This window comes from Haemaphysalis longicornis, unplaced genomic scaffold (assembly GCF_048455015.1).
Source record: "Haemaphysalis longicornis isolate Haplotype H1 unplaced genomic scaffold, Haemaphysalis longicornis Haplotype H1 scaffold_1, whole genome shotgun sequence".
Lineage (NCBI taxonomy): Eukaryota > Metazoa > Arthropoda > Arachnida > Ixodida > Ixodidae > Haemaphysalis > Haemaphysalis longicornis.
The window spans coordinates 456,363,525-456,382,598 of NW_027526203.1; the positions used below are offsets into that span (position 1 = coordinate 456,363,525).

General features: G+C 47.9%; 1 protein-coding gene and 1 long non-coding RNA gene across 2 annotated transcripts in view; one reads left to right on the top strand and one right to left on the bottom strand.

Moving 5' to 3' along the window:
* Cpx (synaptic transmission protein complexin) overlaps positions 1 to 19,074 on the bottom strand; it is a 682,070-nt gene that overhangs the window by 578,648 nt on the left and 84,348 nt on the right. The window lies entirely within an intron of this gene.
* LOC144156081 (uncharacterized) lies at positions 14,024 to 18,796 on the top strand. Its single transcript, XR_013319690.1, has 2 exons — positions 14,024 to 14,621; positions 16,255 to 18,796. It is a non-coding gene; the product is annotated as an uncharacterized LOC144156081 (long non-coding RNA).

Sequence of the window (19,074 nt, forward strand, 5' to 3'; positions counted from 1 at the left end):
CGTTCTTCTGTACTGTTCGCGCGATTTCTCTGTGTTATTCGCGTGGCGGAAGATCATTGGAAGGCGCGCACTCGACTGCCGTCGGAGCTAGGGCGAGGTGCGAACGTAATAACGGTGGCAGCAGAGCAGCGTCGCTCGGCTGCCAGTCTTGGGCCGGGCAGCGAGCCAGGGGCCGCATGTTGTGCGGGGAAGCCAGCGCGGGCGAGAAGTTCCACGGCCGCTTGTTTTGTTTACGAGGTGCATCGCGTGCCAAATCGCCCGCGCCCGTCGTGCCGCTGCCGCGCTTGAAAAAGGTGCCATAACAGCAAACATGCCAAGCCATCTCGCGCCATTTGTGCGCTCCGCGTGCCGGCCGCTCATCCTCGGAGTCCTCGCGGGCCGAGGAGCGCTCGCTTCGGCGCATTCCGCTGGCCCGCATTTCTTCCGTCGCGTGCCCGGAGAGGGAGGGAGGCGCACGCGCTTTAAATAGCTAAAACGGCGATTGCTATTCCCATCGCCATACACGTGAGCTTCCTCCCCTTTACACCTCCGCTACCGCAGTAACCATGAAAGTGCGTTCGGCCGCCTGAAAACACCAACCCCCCCCCCCCCCCTTTTTTTTTTTTTTTGCCTGCTACGGCGGCGCTCGCCCGTTAAAGGAGACGATATTTGACACGAATATGCCCGCGAGAGCTGGTCAAATAAATTTTCAAGCTCCCATTCCGAGCAGGGAAAGGAAGAATACCGACTAGAGACACGCACGTGATGACACGCCCTTGACAAGTTCGTGGAAAGCACGCGCGAGCATACGGCATTCCAGTGGGCAAATTTCAAGGCTCTCGCTTCAACCCAACATTGCAGTGACTGGAAGATAGGACAACGGAAGCTTATGCGGAATTCAAATATAAAATTCAGCTGAAGGAGTTCCAGCATTGTTAGGAGACTTCTGCGTTGGGTTACTTTTATTGAGGGATGTGGGGAGAAAATGTAGATCGTCCTTGAAATTTCCGGTATTGGGTTTACTTTATCCTTCCAAAACGAAAAACAGGACCGGAAGACGACGACAAGGCAGCGCCTCACTTCTTTGCTTGTCGTGTTTTCTCAGCACTAATGGTGTTCCTACTTTCGAGTGCTACAGTTGTCTGCATGACTCCTTTTTTAATCAAGAAGACCTAGACTTTTCTGTCGCGAGTTGAGTTTCTTGTGAGCGCTCCTGGTGCGTTCACAACAATAGCCCCGGTGCTTGACGTTCAAACCCTGGGAAGTTTTGTTTGCCTTAAATAAATTTGCTAAATTGTTGTAGGTACAAATTTCACTAAATTTACGTTCGTTAATAAATTTTTACAGTTCAGCCAAGTCGACTTGCTTCTCCACCCTTGACAGCTTCATGTCCTGTGTTTGGCAGTACGTTTTTTTTTTTTTTTTTGTGGGGCGGGGGGGGGGGGGGTTCAAGATGGCTTACCAGTTTCTTTTCTGCGTTCGTGTCCTCCATCAGCTACTGCTGACTTTCGGATTATCGCCATTAGGTTGTCATGCAATATGTTGACCTTATTCGACTCTTACTGCTTAAGATCGCGAGTTTGTTCGGAAGCGTTATTCTAAACTTCTGAGCATTGCCTCTAACCGATTGAAAGTTCGGTTACCTCCTTGCTGCCAACTTCACGGTTTACCTGTTCATATTTAGCCTTATTGTAGTGCCCAACAACCTATGGTCACTGCTTTACACTTTGCCCAGCACCTCAACACCTTGCGCAACATCCTGCATTAGCACTTGGAGTGAATTCTATTTCGTTTTTACTTTCACTGTTCGGGCCCTCCCATGTTCATTTTGTATTCTTTCGTTTACAGAAGAATGAATTCGTTATTTTCAGGTCATTTCTCTCCGTAAATCAAACCAGTTTATGCCCTCGGTTGTTCCGACTTCCTATTTCGATGTTTCCCAGTGAACGTCGCTCCGACCACTTGCAGCTTTTGTACTTCAGCGTCAAAATCTACCCTCGCTACTGTGTACATTGCTTCTACCTAATTCATTCGCGATTATGCCTCTTCGTGGAAACTATCAAGAGCCTCTTCATCGCAGCAGATGTAGGTGCATACTTATACTACACTTTATTCAGCTTGATCACAACGGTGGTGACACTCGACTAATTCTGTTGAACCTTTCCCACATTCCCTGCTATCTCTTTTTGGTTCAAGAAGCATAGCCCGACCTCCTCCCTTTCTTCGTACCACCCGTTACACAAAATATACATGCTGTCGACTGTCGAGCACTCCATAGAGCCCTCACCTGTTAAGAATTACAAAACTGCGCTAAATGGACATACAGAGGAAGGAAGACAGACAATGCGTATATCTGTCTTCCTGTAGGTCTGTAATATCAGATGCGCATTTTCTGTCTTCCTTCCTCTGTATGTCCATTTAGCGCAGTTTTCGTAATTCCAAATGCACCAACTAGCCCAACAGCACATTTTACCCTCACCTGTTCTTTTAACCTCACTTCGCCCTATTATTCCCGACGCAACGCCTGGGAGCTTTTCTAGCGCACCTAAGCTACCCCCGTTCGACACAGTCCCAGTGTTAAACATAGCCTCGTTCAAGTTCCAGCGGCGGTCTGTCCGGACACAGGGATTCTTACCTCGCTGTGCTGCATCACTGGCCCGGTCAAGCCCATGCATGCCGGGTGCCCTGCAGGTGCTGGGGAACGAGGGCATGCGTTCGGTTCTAGCTCCGTTTGGGAGGTCTTGCCTAATGCTACACCAGGGAGGCCAGATCTTGTTCGGGTGAGGGAGCGCTGTTCGTGTCCGAGAGAGCCTCTAAAACAGGTTTGTATCCATCTAGTGCAGCGTCTCTTGCTATAGGGGTGGAGAGAGAAAGAAAACTTTATCATCTAGACAGCTCCAGTGCTCCGGGCCGTCGTGCCGCAGTCTCTTCATTAGCAGACGACCGGCCCGTAGATCTCCCAGAGTCCCTCACTAACCCGCGGACCTGGTAGCACTCAAACTCTGGGGATGTGATATCGACCAGCAGGGCTCCTCGTGGGGTCACCTTCTTTGGTACTGCATGATGGGTATTATATAAAAACATTGCTCCCGGCGATTGAGCGACCACGGTGAAGAATGAAAAGCGCAAAATGCTAAAAGAAAGAGCCCACTCTCGACCTTACTCGGTCGTTGCACCTAAATTGCAGATCTAAATCAGCGTTGAGAAAGCGCAATGGCACGGCGGAAAAGCCTACTCTGAACGTTACTCGAACGTCTCACTTAATTGAAGTTATATATTGGTGCTGGGAATGCGCGAACTAATAAGGTAAAAAACCTATTTTCAACGTTAGTCAAAGATTGCATGCAGTTGCCGTTCTAATTTGGCGCTCGAAAGTGCGTCATTGGCGGTTACCCAGTCAGAGTTCATTTATGCCTGTACTTGTTGGCTAGACCGAAATGCGCAGCCAGAACGAGCGGCGGCAACCGACTCGGTTGCCGCCGCTCGTGCATCTTTCGTTATGAGACTTAGCCACATCTCAGCCAATACGAATTCAGGTCTAGCCCAATCCGGCAAAATATCAGATTGCTCCCCACTAAACGATATAAGTATTCATATGTACGGGTTTTTTTTTTTTTTTTTTTTTTTTTGCTTTCAAAGCCAGTTTGCAGGCCTTGAGAAAACGCTGCCTCGCTGCGACGGACGGCGTCAGCCAGACTCGCGCTAGAACGCCGAACAATAGGGAAGACTTAAAACTGAAAAAGAAAGCTAAAAGCAGGCAATTTACTGCGTCGGCGTTGCTTCCATACGGGCGAATACCATCGGTGATGAATGAAACAGGGGGAAACCTCAAAACGCCGTTTGCCAAACAAACAGCCCATTCTAAACTTCACTTGAATGTCCCATTTAATTGCAGTTCTCCGTAACTACGCTACAACGATTATTGCAAACATTACTCGAACCGCGCACTTAATTAAGTTTCAAATGAGAGTTGGAAAATTGCGAAACGCTACGGTAAAAAGCCTATTCTAAATCTGAACCTGTCGTCGTATTTAATTACAACTTTTTGTATTGGCGAACGAAAAAAAAAAACAAATTGCAGTACTAAGACCAAAGATCTTCAAAAACAGCATTAGGCTTCTTAGTAGGCTGTCAATTACACCGATATACGCCAAAAATGCGATTTTAGTGATGGAATCAAGGAACAGAAAATGCAATGAGAGCACTTTTGAGAACGGCAGATCGCGGCACCACCCGCTGCATGCTTCATAGGTTTTACCGTGCTTTAACAAGGTTTTTCGATGGAGTATAGCTATAGATGGCGTATAGGTGGAGTATAGGTATACATAGAAGGAGTTTAGGTAAACGCTCAGATGCAAATTCAGAGGGACGCCTAAGATTATTTTTCTGGGGCTCCAATGCATGCTGCTGCCAACTTTAAAACAAGCAAGGCATTTTTTTTGCTCCTCACTGTTTCTGGTAAAGTAATGGACCGCAAGTTTTTTTGTTTTGTTCTCATTTCTGAAAGCGATGCAGAACTGCACGCAAAGTACCTGAGGCGCATCACTCTCCGCTCAGCACGCCCCCACGTACAACCAGTCGCGTCTAGGCATAAGTCACAAGCAAACAAAAAACAACAGAAGGGGCAATAAAATTGGCAACAAAACAGACCAAAAAAGCTGGCGCATTCCGCAGAAATCAAAGAATCGACCATCGATTGCGACCGGATGTATCTGCCTTCACGCTTGCAAGCCCCCATCGTACCTTGCTCTCATCTTTCCCTTTCGAGAAAGTCGCCCGCAAATCCACCCCATGCACTTGCGATTTGCGCCATCGACAATCATAGACCGAGAAAGAACGTAAAGCAGCGACACCCGTCCAGTTGCGGTAGATTAGTAGCCGAAGCTTGTTATCCTATGAATAGAGACGAATGTTTTAGGTGCGGAGTACCTCAGGACCATACAATTTCCGTCCGCGTCCGTGCGCATAGCATTCACAATCGCAAAAAATCACACAGCCACCATCTGGATTCGAGCCTGTGTCTGGTAGACCAGACAGAGTTAGTGTCAGTCGTCTTACCCATTGGGCTACGACAGTGAACTAGTACCCGAGAGTGAAACGGCTTACTCCTTCGCCTGTAACGGTGCGGAGTAGGACCTTCTAATGTCCGTCCGCGTCCATCCGAGCGCACACACCCATCAAGCGAAAATCAAGCGAAATTTGATTTGAGCCGTGAGTTGTAGTTTCATTTAGGGAATAATCAAGGTGCAACTTACGGCTCAAATCGAATGACGGTCTTGGCGCAAATCGAATGTCACTCGGGGTGCAACTTGCATGTCATTTCCAGTCCCCATACACCGCACCCTCACCATCATCCATGGAGTGGAGATGTTGCCATTTTTTTATTTGCGTTTATTATACCTTTGATGGGTTCCGCGAAATAAGTTCCATTCAAAAATGTCCGCCCTCCAACACAGTTCCCGAATAGGTGAAATTCTGATATCAGTATTACATAAGTCCAAAAAGCAATATTCTTCCTAGAGTATTTTGGTTAAATCTGCATAGCCATGAATTTTATGTTTGTCTGCTACTGTTAGTGTGTGCTTCGCAACAACCCCACTGGTTTTAACTCAGGACGCACACTGAAAGTCGAAACAAACTGTTCTCATCGGTATCGTTTCAATACAAATCCACGCAAATAATGTCCCTGAACACCTTAACGATGTTTAATGACAGTGAAGTCTGACGTGCGATTTGGGTCTCAAGAATAATGACATTTGAGAAATTAATTTAAGTTAACAGCGATAACATTTGCCTTTTTTCGTTAGTGAGGCTTGTTTATAACTTTCAAAAATCAGTGCACTCTTTTCTTTCCATTCAAGCTTTGGGCTTAAACTTATCTTCAGAGCAAACAGTTAACAGGAAAGAACATGGAGCAATAAAAGTAAAAACCAACACTTATTAAAGTTAGCAAAAAGCAATTAAATTAGATCCGCGCGAGACACATGTAATTTGCCATTTTTGCCTGACTATCGTTAGGCGATGGTTAAATTTGCTACGGCGCACATGATTGGTGAGAAAACAGGCGAGAATCGAGTGGCACGCCTTGAGCTCGAGAGAATCCGCCCTTTCGTAATTTCTTTTCATTTACGGGGAGCGAGCCCTTCAAGCGTACACGGCGAGGGACGAAAAAGAGGATTCCACCGACAGTGTTGATTTTCAATTAAAATGTGTCACGGACACGTTAGCGGATTTCCAGAGTGCGCCCGGGCTTTGGCGGGAGCCGCCGGGTGTGGGACCCAATTCATGCGGTCGCAAGGCAACGTGGATTTCGCAGTTAACTCGGCTTACTCGGCGCTCGCCGCGAATCAGCCCCTCGGTAATTCCCGAGATGAACGGTCTCTTCCTCTCCGAGAAGAGCGCAGTGCGGCGCGCGTTTTGTGCCGCTTCCGTTTGCCGCGTTTATTTGCCTCGCCGGAGAGGGAAGTCGGCCGGGATCGTGGCGATCGTCACCGATGACGGTGGTGAAACAACAAGCCGAACGAGTATTCATTTAACGCATTAACGCAACACCTTCGTTTCTCCTAAGCAGTTACACGGCTTTGGTAGCAAGTTTTTTTTTTTTCGTTCGCTAATCAGGATAATTAAGCGTACGGAGGCAAATACACTGCCGTTAATTCATGAAAGATCTTAATGTGCGACACTCTTGCCTGGCAGGCTGTTAGTTTAGTAACTACGCGGGGAGACTTCTCATTTATCACAAATCCATTTCACAGTTCAAATTTTCTTTCATAAGCTGCGCGTTCTGAGGAAATCCGTCCAACACGGGAGTCTAAGTGACCGTGGCATTCAACGCAGGCGGGCTGAAGAAAAGCGGCAATAGGCGTTGTGGCCTTAGAAGGACATCTCCGTCCCCCCGCTATGCAGGTGTAACTGGCTACGCCGGCTGTATGGCTTTGACCCTGCTCCACGCAGCTTGGGAAATCAACTGTAGTTACTCCCGGACACTTTTTTTTTTTTTCAGGACGAAACTTTCGTCCCGAAAAAAAAAAGTTCCCTTTGTCTGAGGCACATTGAGGCTCGTGCCTAGGAAATGGAACACACAAAAACGGAGCACGCGTGTCGTGGCTCCATATCACCTGCCTCGTAAATAAAACACAAACACGGTAAAACCCGCAGCTGTGACAAGCGCCAGAGAGTAGTAGAGAGAGACGACGCATAGCCATAGATTCCCAAGCTTCCACGCTTTCGCCGTCGTCAGGTTCGACATCAACATGTTTAAAACGGGGCTTGCATACCACTGCAGTTCACGGCTGGGGAGTTGTGATACCTAATAGATGCGGCGTAACGAACCCCGAGAGGGATAGAACCCAAGAAACAAGCCGTGAAATCGCCAACGACAACGACATCGAAGCGGGCAGCGGCGAATGCGAAGCCGTAGCGAGGCGTCGCAGAAGGAAGCAGGGCTCCCGCGACGGTAACGTGAACAACGCAAAGCCCAAGCGTTTACACATCAATCGGCAATGAACACATCGTCACAACGTTTGCGGAAAATACTCTCGTTATCGCATGTTCAACGCGTGTCAACCGAATACAGTTCAAGAACGACATGAAGCCAGCAGCAGATACCATCCACGATCTCCTCGCGAAGGAACTCTCAACGGAGAGGTTTCAGTTCTGCCCCAGATGCCTCCCGGCGGTGAAACGCGGCAATGCACGAACGCTTTTGCATTCACTACATTGTAAGAAGCGCTCAGGTGTTCCCGCAGTTAAATTTGCGCGCTATAAAACCAAAGTGATGGAGCATCTGACGAAATTGAACTGGGTGTGTATCATGTTAACACTAACGGTGCCGTACCATATGTGCGCAGCTCTGCCTCATAGCTTACAACGTGTACCGTTTCCTAGCCCGATTCCATGTATACCAGGCGAGGCGCGAAGTCGGAGGAGCGCGCCTCACGCCGCGGCATTATTCTCGTGTTGTAATAGGTGCAGCGTGAACGCATGTTGCAGTACTGACCCCCGTCTCTAATTTGGCATCCTTGTCGTCAGCGTACACCCACGCACAGGAACGTTAACGCGCAGGCTGCCCTAGACACTTCATTTCATGTTTAACAACACCTGCCGGCTGATATGGGCATCATTTGCGAAGTTTCCATATACGGCGTCGTAGGCGCGTGCGCCTGCATTTCGGTGCATACTAATTTAAGAGGACGGCCCATAAATAATCGGCTCACCTTGAGAAATAGTGTGTGCTCATTCTCAACACGTGCATGATGATCATATTACTCTCGACATAGAAATAACGAAAATTAAACAAACTTCGTTTTCTTATTTCCTGACCACGGGAAGCAATATTTTATATTTAAAATAAAATCCCCATCTGTAAGCGCGGAGTAAGTGGCATTATTCATTAATTTGTCCTCGCTGTCCCAATACGGCAGAACACTCGAGCTCACTGAGATCGATGCAAAGACGGTAGCCCCGTGCCGACGCACGCGAGTAGGCCTAACGCCGCAACTGCGAGCTATCTGACGATGCGGCACGACGCCCGCCTGTTTACACAGAGCTTTAAGAGGTTTACGTAAGAAGCGAGAGCGCCTGTGTTGGAGTGGGCGAACGAGACGGTGCGAAGGCAGCTTCTGCTACTAAGACGCTTCCTGTCTTCCGCCGCCCCGGCTTCTCTCGACAAACGCTGAGCGCGCACATCGCGGAAGATTATTTCCTATAGTCCGCGAACGGATGTTCAAACCGTAGCAGAGAGGCTGTTCACAACGTCGAGGTGTAGTTCCACCTACACTGCATGCCTTTGAGGTTTGGTACGAAAAAAATAAAAATAAATGCGAGCCAAATTAAGAATAATGAATGACAGCTAGCTCCCCTCAAGCAGGAGGGAAAAGCAAATGGCAAAAAAAGCACGTATGCAGCATCTTGAAAACAAGACGCCGCTTGTCCCGTTTTCTGTGCGTGATAAGGACGCCCAGCGCATTCGCGTTGCGCAACATGTCCCCGAGCGTCTATCGGCAAATATGGAAATTTGTTTGAGGTAAACGCACGCCTGAGTACTGGAAGTGAGTCTTCTTGTCGAAACAGCACTGCTGTACGGGAAATAAGATGCACAGACACAACGACGTGTTATGTCCGTCTGTGAGCTAAGCAAACCGATAAGCTTACACAGCGAGCAAAAGCATTTATTGAACAGATAACACGAGTGCTTAAGGAACACCGTGATCACCAAAGAAAAAAAAAAAACTCACCAGATTTGTTTTTCTTTAATGCAAACGTTTGTGTAGCTGGGATGACTTCAACCATATTATTTTAGATTCTTCGAAGTCCTTCGACCTTCGACAAATAGTCTAATAAACCACTGCTGCAGTTTAGGAAGCAAAATATCGACTTTCTTTATTAAAGTTCATTGAGTTTTCCCGCAGTAATCAATTACAGTTCCTTTCCTGCCAAAGTCGCAACTCATCACCCCGTCAGGTTTGGTCTGATGTACCGCAGGTATTAGTGCTCTGGCCCCTTTTATTCACTCCTGCCCCGCCAGGCCTCGTGCCATTCTATTCCCTTTAATTTTTGCATCGTCGTAATTTCTTATCTATATTAATGACCTCTCTTCTCTCGTACATCAAACGTACATCTTTGCCGACCGTTGCGTAATATTTATTCAGGTATTTACCGATTACCATACTAACACCCTGTAGTTAGACCTTGGTTTTTTTTGCTAGTTTATAAAATTTGCCGCCAATGGAAGTAAATATTAACAAATGTAGAGCTATTCGCATATCCCGCAGCAACACCGCTACTGATTGTTAGTATTCTGTTAGAATTTGTCGGCGCATATAAGTATATTTTAGAGTCTACATAACAACTAACCGAACCTGGTCACTTTGCATTCACAATGTAATTAACAATGCTAAAAGCACATTAGGACAGTTACGGCGAAACTTTTCTAACGCCCCATTAACGCTAAAATCACCGCTATTCAAAACATTATTACTATGAAAAATTTTGTATGCCACGTCTGGTTGGCACCCTCACCAGCAGACTTTATTTGACGCACACGAGCTAGTCCAGGATAACTCTTTTTTTTTTTTTCGCACTTTATAATAACAGCCGAAGAACAAGTATAAAATTTACGAAGTCAATATCGGGCTGCCATCCCTACCACCGCACCGCAAAATATTTCGCTTTTCTTGGTGTTTTAAACTTCATCACCATGAAACACTTCGCGATAAACTAATCCCTCGGCCTCTGTATCCCACAGAAATTGTTTGTATTTTGGTAGTTAGCCTAGTACCCTTTTTTTTTTTCAAAAAAATTGTGACCACACTTTTCGCATTGAGGCACCTAAGCACGCTAACTGTCCGCGTACGTGGATTTATAGTTCTTATCCTTTCCTCAAACCGTATTAAAGCCGATAGTCTTTCTTGGGCTATACGTAAACCCGAAAATGTCGTTCTGTCTTTCCGTCTGCCTGTCCCTCGATTCAGCCTTCTGGCCGAAAGTTAAGAGAATACTTGAACGACAGGTTTATGTAGGCAAATATTTTCCTAACCACTGAATCTGGAAACAGCCCCCATACTTGTAGGCATTGTTCAGAAGAGGAAAAAAAAAAAAAAAAAAAAAACCTTCGGCATATTTCAGGCAATACGTCAATATATTCAGAGTGTTCTTTTAAATGAAATATACATGGCTGATAGATCTTGCGACAGGGAATGGTAAATCCGCATAGAAATAAGATGTTTTGACTTGAAATACAGAAATTGCTGTTGTTTAGCTTTGGTTAACCCTAGTTGATAGCGCGAAAGCTTCACTGTCCTGGACAGGCCCATCGTCAAGGTGTGGTTTCGCACGATGTACAGACATCATGCTTGCAATGAATACTCTGTTTATTCATCATCTTTTTTCGCCTGACGGCGTTGTTTAAGCCTCGCCGCTGTACGCGCGACCACAGCTAGATGTTCCGTCTTCCTCCATCGCACACAGCTCTGCGCCGCACGTGGGCTTTTGGCCTTCCCGCGTGGCGCGCGCTTATCGCTGCGGTGACGGCCTCCTCGCCTATCTCTCACCGCCATCGGGCCGCTGCTCCGTGCCGGGCGCTTGCGGAAGGGGGTGCGGTTCGACCTCTTGCTCTGAAGGTTAAAACTGGACACCCCGCGAAGACTGCCCGAGGTAGCGTAGTGTAGCTCTCGCTACAAAAAGCGCTCGCAAGAGCCTGGACCTCATGGGAGCGTTCCAAGCTCAAGAGCTACTAGACGTTCCAATAGATGGCGCCAGCAATGAAACGTAGGAAAATTGAATAGCCCTTCGCCAAGCTCCTCCTCTGCATTTATCGTGGGGGGGTTGAAATGCAGGAATTAAAAGAGCACAAGAGGTGGGCGGGGGAGAGAATTTACGTGGCAGAGGCGGCAGAACACTATCGTATTTTGACGATATTTGCAGCGAACGGAGCGGATACACGGCCATTCTTTTTAAGAAGAGCATTTCGTAAGCAAGAAACCACCGCGCCTTTACCATCTGCTGAAAAAGACCGGATCATACCGTAAGAAATACTTCGGGCTCGCACCCAGTCGCATGCACAACTAAATTTTTAAAAATGTTAAAATTCCCAGGGAGAAAATTAAAAAAAAAAGACGGTTGGTGAGTTCAATTAAAATAATGCGACGCGCTGGCTGCTCAGACAATTTCCGGTGGAAACAGGGCTATTTAGAGGAATCCTTATACAAGATAAGCCTATTTAATCTAGAACTTTTCGTATATACTGTGCGCTCTTCGCGAAGTTGCCACAGTGGTTCCTTTGTGATCTAAATGATGCTGAATTCCTTCTCATACATGAAGAAATACACCCATGTACATCTTGCGCACACTTTTTGACGGAAGGCATAGCAAGAGGCACCGAAGTGTTCTGGAAAGGCAGTACACGTTCCGGAAGAGGCCAAAGGGACCCTGGGCCAGGTGAAACCAGCGCGAACTTGTCAAATCTTCAAAAACTAATAGTTCACCTGTCGCCGTGCGTTTTAGCTGACTCTAACAAAAGAAAACACCACGTTCATTTCGCATCCTAAAAGCAGGTTTCAAGCGACAGCTTAATGTAATAATGAGCGACGCGTCTTTCGGCTGCACTTGCAGACACAAAAAAGCTTTTTTTTTTTTTTTACATAGCCATACAGCTGTTTTAGATTATGTTATTTGCTACACTACCCAACCCACATGATAGTTTTGTTGGCCCAAAGCCATCCGGACAACTCGTGTAGAAGCTAGCGCAAGATTGGGTGAGACTGGACGTAACTTAATGGGTTAAAGATGTGTTTTGCCATTGAGCCGTGGCGTTTCACAGATGGTCATTTAAACGCTTGTGTCTGGCGCTTTCTTGAGCGGCAATATGTGTATTTTGAAAATCCGTTCCTCGTCGTTTAGGGGAGATATCAATGGGCCCTAACCGGAGTACAGCACACCCTGTCTTCACCTGAACAGGACCTGGCTACAGTGGTTTTGTAGTTGGACACAACCTCCTAATGATATAAGAGAAGCCTTCTTCGTGCAGTGGGAATAAACGGGGCATCATCATCATCATCATCATCATCATCATCATCATCAGCATCATCATCATCATCAACAACAACAACAACAACAACATCAACAACAACAACAACAACAATAATAATATTAATAATAATAATAATAATAATAATAATAATAACACCAATAATCTGGCTTAAGTTGTTGTCATAGTCGTATTTTGGTTGTGGTGGGGTCTTCCTTTGTGGTAATTAATGGTAAGCTGACGAGCCGAAGTGTTCGTTCACTGCCTTCTCTTGGAAAAACAATTCTTATTGAGGTACCACTACACTGGTGACCGGGGAAAGGTTTTCCTCTATCCCAAAAGTCAGTATATATTACAAGCAGTTAACAAGTAAAGGTAACCAGCGGTTATTTTTTCCCCTCAGAGTGTTCGAAGAGAACCGAAAGGAAAAAGCGAGAGCAGTTTATTATTTCAACTTGAGCCGCATGTGGTGTTGAGAAACACCCGACAGCGACATTTTTTTCCCCCCTAACTTCCCTGGCTCTTGAGCGGTGCATACCTTTCTCTTTATTTCCCCCCACCTATCGGCTTCTTGTCGTTGGTGCGCAGCTCCCACCTCCCGGCACAGAGAGCGGCTTCTTCCCTCCGGAAGGGGGGGCCGGCCACCGAAGACGGCAGGGGGGATGATCGGGAGAGGCGCCATCCGCGGCCGCCCCGGGGCGCGGGGCCCTCGGAGTCCGAGCCAGGCCTTCCATTTTCGGGAGGGGTAGAGCGAGGCCGGAAGAGAAGGGCTCCGCTTCCTCAAAATCGAACTCCCCGCCCTCCTCCTCGCCCGAATGCCCTAAATTCCCGCCGGAAGGAGGTCGAAAGTTGGCGCCAGTCCAAGCCCGTCTCCTCTTGGGCGGCAGTTGTACCCGTACGCTGCAGCGCCGGCCCCATCTTTGAGCCGGAACAGGGAAGGGAACCGGCGGCGAAAAATGGCTCAAAATGGCCAGCCAGCCGTGAATGCTGTGCCCTTTGGGAGCAGGCCCCTTTTAACGAGACGGCGCGCCAGCCCGGGACCGGGCCCACTCGGAAACCCCAGAACACCACGCCCCTGTGAAACGGCCCACGGCAGGCGGCCCTCTTTTCGCACCGCGAGCGGCACGAGTAAAGCGGCGGGGCCGCCACGGCAACAGCGCCCAAAACATCGCCCTGCGAACACTGTTTTTGTTTGCAACTGAGTGCATGATTTATTTTCGAATTTACTTTCGAACATGCAATTTTGCCGCTCACGGTAGAAACCCAGAGGGGCTTGAGCGGCTGGACGCGTAAACAAAATGAGTCCACGCCCGCCACACTGATCAAGGCACTATAGATTCTTATTCCTCCAGGTCACACTGTTCGTGACAACATCGTATTATAGCCCAATACGTACATTGCAATGTGCGTAATATCCGCGATCCACACGTGTATTGTACCACCCATAATCTTAGAGTTATGCAACTTATGCACTCTACTGCCGTGCGCGGAGGTCGTGGGTTTCGTCCGAGTCTCTCTCTCTCTATCTCTCTCTTTTTCTTTTTTTGCTGGTTAACAATGTGATAAAAATGTACCTGCGTTAACTATATAAAAAAAAAAGATGTGTCGTTCGCACGCTAACGAATGACAAAAAAGTTCCCGATGCCACCGCCAGACCCAGAGCTCCTCCCCCTGTTCATGCAGTAGAAAGGGGCGAATGGAGAGTAAGCAGATGCCGATAAACTTTATGTTCTTCTCTTCCACACAGAACCCCCGGCAAGGAAGAATCGCAGCCTGTATGGGATGTTGCTGCCGGGTGTCCCGGCTTTCCCCAGCAGCCCCGCAAGGCCTTCCGACATGGCTGTGCACTCCACGGTGAGGCCGACGGGCGCGCGAGGCCCAATCGCAGCCTGCCCGCGGAGACGCACACTGTCCCGCGCTCTGCCGACAAGGAGCACGCCGGCAGCGAGAAACTTCTCCTGTTCGTGCGGGCCGCACGGCGACTACAGGCCCGAACCCTTCCGGTCGTCCCAATCAATACGCCAGCCAGCGCAGTGGCGGGCCCCTCCGAGACCCGCTCCTCGGCAAACGAGATACAGCACGGCCGCTTAAAGAATTATTCCCAGCTGTCCTATAGGTGCGCGCCTTTGTCCTGCTTGCCTAGATTTCTTCTTCGCTCTCGCAGATGGGCCTCGGCGCATCAGGCTCGGCAGGCCGGAAGGACCAGTCAGGAAGGGGACCGTACTTGGCGCCGTCGGCTCGCCCCGGCATAGTTCGCCAACAATTCGCGGCAGGATTCGCCGGGCGCGCGTGCCACCGGGGTCTTGTTTTTAATTCCTCCGGCCGGCCTAATCTGCCGAGCGTTTAAGACGACGTCGGCTACCTGCAATAGCTTATTCTTAACCCCGGGCGCTGTTTTTCTTTCCTGCCATTGCTGCGCACCGAACAGTGTTGGGCCAAATGACTGCGGCAGTTAGGACCTTTGCGCCATTAGGCGTGCATGCCCAAGGAGGGCGGCGATAATTTAGTGCAGGCACACGGCACGTTGCCCCACTGTATTGCGCTGCACGCCCGCCTTCTCTCGTGCTCTGAACGGGCCATGCCGGGCGGAAAAAGAATCGGCAGGGAGGTAACGCAGGGGAGGGCATTTCGACGGGCTCCCTGACTTTTCACCCGACCAATTTTCACACCATTCGTAACAGAGAGGTGCTCAGTCACTGTACGGGCTCCTACGTCGACTTCGGTCTGAGGCTTCGCCTTGGCCGCCCTAAGGAGCTCCACGGCGCTTGAGCCCCCTCAATTTGTAAACGGGCCAAATCTAACGAGTGTCCTTCAGAAGTGTGTCAAATCGTGCCGGTAATGACGGAGACAACGCGGAAAATGATGTCCACCATCGGCCGCCGGAACGGTAATGTACCGAACTAACCCTCCTCACAGCCGTCTGTCATCTCTCGCGACGAGCTGTCATCTCGTATATGTGCCTTGTGCTTAACCGTTCTTTTGTCATCTCTCAGCGCAGACGAAAATTTAATTCAAGTGCATGAGCCAGACGTGCGGGACTCTGTCCCTCCCGCTGCGGCGCTTTTTCTGAAAGGCATAAAAAAAAAAGGAAGCACACGCAGGTGTGTGCCAGATTTCGTCGGCCCATGTTTAAAATACCCAGCTGCGGCAAGGAACTGTAAGCTGCAGCTGAGGGGTGTCTGGGTATTATAAGGAATCTGAATGAGTATCATTGTATTACGTTACTCACTAGTTGCTTCGTAGCGACCATTAATCATAACAGCATTTTAAACGTGTGCGTTTTATTCTTTTTTTTTTAGTTTGCAGACAATCTCACGGCTGTCACTGAGTATCAAATCTACCAATTGATGATTATAGAAAGGAAACCACCTGAGAACTTGCTCATTGGGCAGTTTATCTTTAATTCTCTTAAACTGTAAACAGCAGGCCAAGTCACGCTAAAATTAATTTGCGAGAGTTTACAGCACAGTATTGATAACATTAATTTTAAGTACTTAATATGTAATATTCGTGCAATGATCTCGAGCCTAGGTATTGCTGCTTCCCGTAGTTGAAGAATGCATTATGTGAATCTTACCAATTGAAGGGGCCCACAGTAGTCTATGCCGGGAGCTCTTCAAGTCAATGCAGATACAGTTGAACCTCGTTATAATAAACACTGATATAGCGAATTATCGGCTATAGCGAGTGCGCACGGCGGACCCGGAGCGGACATGCGGCATAAAACGCCATTCTTCTGCATTGCGCAGGTTTTCCTGCTCGGCCTTGCCGGAACGCATGTTCGCTTTGCCGCCGATGCACCAACATTCGACACGTGCCAAGAGGATCCACCGTTTCTGCCTCGCATCATCAGTTGCTGCCTATCGGATGCCGTGCTTGACGCGCCCCCTTCGCGTCATGTGACATCACCTGCTTCCCCTATAAAGGACTGCATCCAGAACTTGAGCTTCAGTGGGCACGGCGGACCCGGAGCGGACATGCGGCATAAAACACCATTCTTCTGCATTGCGCAGGTGGGTGTCTGCTATTGTACAATTAAGAGTGACTGCCGTGGTCTTTTGGTCCTGCCGTGCCCCAAGCAGTGCCTTTGTATTGCCTGTGATGTGTACTGTGTATGCTCATTACTCTTTTGCGGGGATGTTGAGCTGAACCCCGGGCCCGAGATCGAAAATATGCTGAAAGAGTTACTAGAAGGTCAAACCAGAATATCTTCGGATATTGCTGCGATAAAGGCCCAACAAGAAAAAATGGAAAAAAAAAGTATTTCCGACTGGAACTCGCGTTTTGCTGAAATGGAAAAACGAACTGCCAGTATTGATGGCCTTCAGAAAACAGTAGCTTTGCTTGAAGCTAAAATTACTGATCTTGAGGACAGGAGCAGGCGCTCCAACTTGGTAGTTTTCGGCATACCCGCCGAGTCTGAAGAAACCGAGGATATGTTGAAAGAAACAGTGCTCACTAAGGTTTTCGCAAACAAGCTAGAGGTCCAATGCAAATCAGTGGGTAGGATTCATAGGATTGGCAAGCCCGGTAGTGACCGGCCAGTTATCCTATATTTCCAAGATTATAACGAAAAGCAGGAAATAATCTCGAATGCCCATAAGCTAAAGGGGACAGACATATCGGTTTAAAACGATTACTCAAAGGAAACGCTCCGAAAACGGAAGCTGCTTTGGGATAGCGCGAAATATGAAAAGAAACGTGGCAAAAAAGTTACCTTAGTGCACGACAAACTTATCGTCGATCGAGACAAGTTTGTGTGGGATGATTAAAAAAACTCAAGAACCAAAATTGACACTTCCCAGCCTAGTAAACAAAAACTATGACCCGAACGCCCTAACCCAAGCAGCTTCGGCTTTTAAACATTAACGCACGCAGCATCGTAAATAAATCCGTTCAATTGGAGTCTATTCTTCCTGGTAATAGCCCGCATATTGTTGTGATAGCAGAGACTTGGCTGAGTGACGAAATCACAGATGACGTTGTTTTTCCCCCCTCTTATCGTGTGTATCGTCGTGATAGAAACCGTAGGGGGGGCGGTGTTGCCGTCCTCGTAAAACTTGCTCTTGATGCGACACTTTTGCATCAGATCGACAATCACGAAAGCCTTACCTTAGAGGTATCTTACTGTGGGCGTTCCTTCCTTATTTTTGCTGTTTATCGTGCTCCTGATTCCCCTCCCCGATTTCTGCATGACTTACACGAGCACATGGTATCATTTAAGCATGATAGCATATTCCTGGTGGGTGATTTTAATTTGCCTGGCGTTAACTGGGACTCTCCTTTCCCTACTCTCGTACAATCCCCGCATGCTTCATACCTTCTCGATATTATGATGTGTCATAATTTGCGCCAAGTAGTAAACAATCCAACACGCGTCGACGTGACCTGTGCTTCTATACTTGACCTTTTTTTTGTCAGTAATTCAATTGAAAAATTTGCTGTCTCCGTTGAAAATGGCCTTTCTGATCACTGTATTGTGTCATTTTCATGCCCTGTTGAAACTGTGTATACCGCTGATCGAACTAAATGTATCCGCATCAAAGATTTTTCTCGTGCACAGGATGAAACTGTATTAGATTTTTTAGAACTACACCTGAGCAACTTTCACGGTTCTGATGTACTTCAAATATGGGAGACAAACACTTGTGCTTGCATTGTATTGATAATTTTGCTCCGGACAAGGTGAAAAAGACGTGTAAACAAACCCCTTGGGTCTCTCGTGATATTATACATTTGAAAAGGAAATTAAAACGCCTGAAGCGAGGAGCGTCGTCTCGTGACATTATTCAAACCACCCAAGTAGCCCTCAATCAAGCCATGGCAACTGCTAAATGTAAATATTTTGAACACAAATTGCCCAACTTTATTAAATCTGCCCCACAAAAATTTTGGAATTTCTTGTCCAACAAAAGAAAACCCATCGAAAAATTGCGTCATGGCGACGCGCTCCTCGTTGAGAAGGCGGATATCGCTGACCATTATAACACCTATTTTCATAGTGTCTTTTCCTTAGTTACTGAGCCAATGCCTGAACTTGTTCCTCTTTGCAGAGCTACCCGCCGCGGTGGCTCAGTGGCTAAGGCGTTGCGCTGCTGAGCACGAGGTCGCGGGTTCGATTCCCGGCCGCGGCGGCCGCTTTTCTGATGGAGGCGAAAAGCAAAAACGCCCGTGTGTACGAGATTTCGGCGCACGATAAAGATCCCCAGGTAGTCAAAATTAATCCGGAGCCCTCCACTACGGCGCGCCTCACCGCCTGCGTTGCGTCGGCGCGTTAAACCCCACAATCAATCAATCAATCTTTGCAGAGCTAATACTGCTATCGTGTCCATGTCGGGTGTAATTTCAATGCTGCTTAACTTAAAAACGAAGACATCAACTGGCCCTGATGGGATACCGAACGTGTTTCTTTCTCGATACGCTGAAATGTTATCACATTTTCTTGTAGCAGTTTTCAATGCTTCATTAACTTCTGGTGTATTACCTCCTGACTGGAAAGTTGGACGCATTGCACCTGTGTTTAAAAAGGGCGACTCCATGATTCCTGGTAATTATCGTCCCATTTCCAT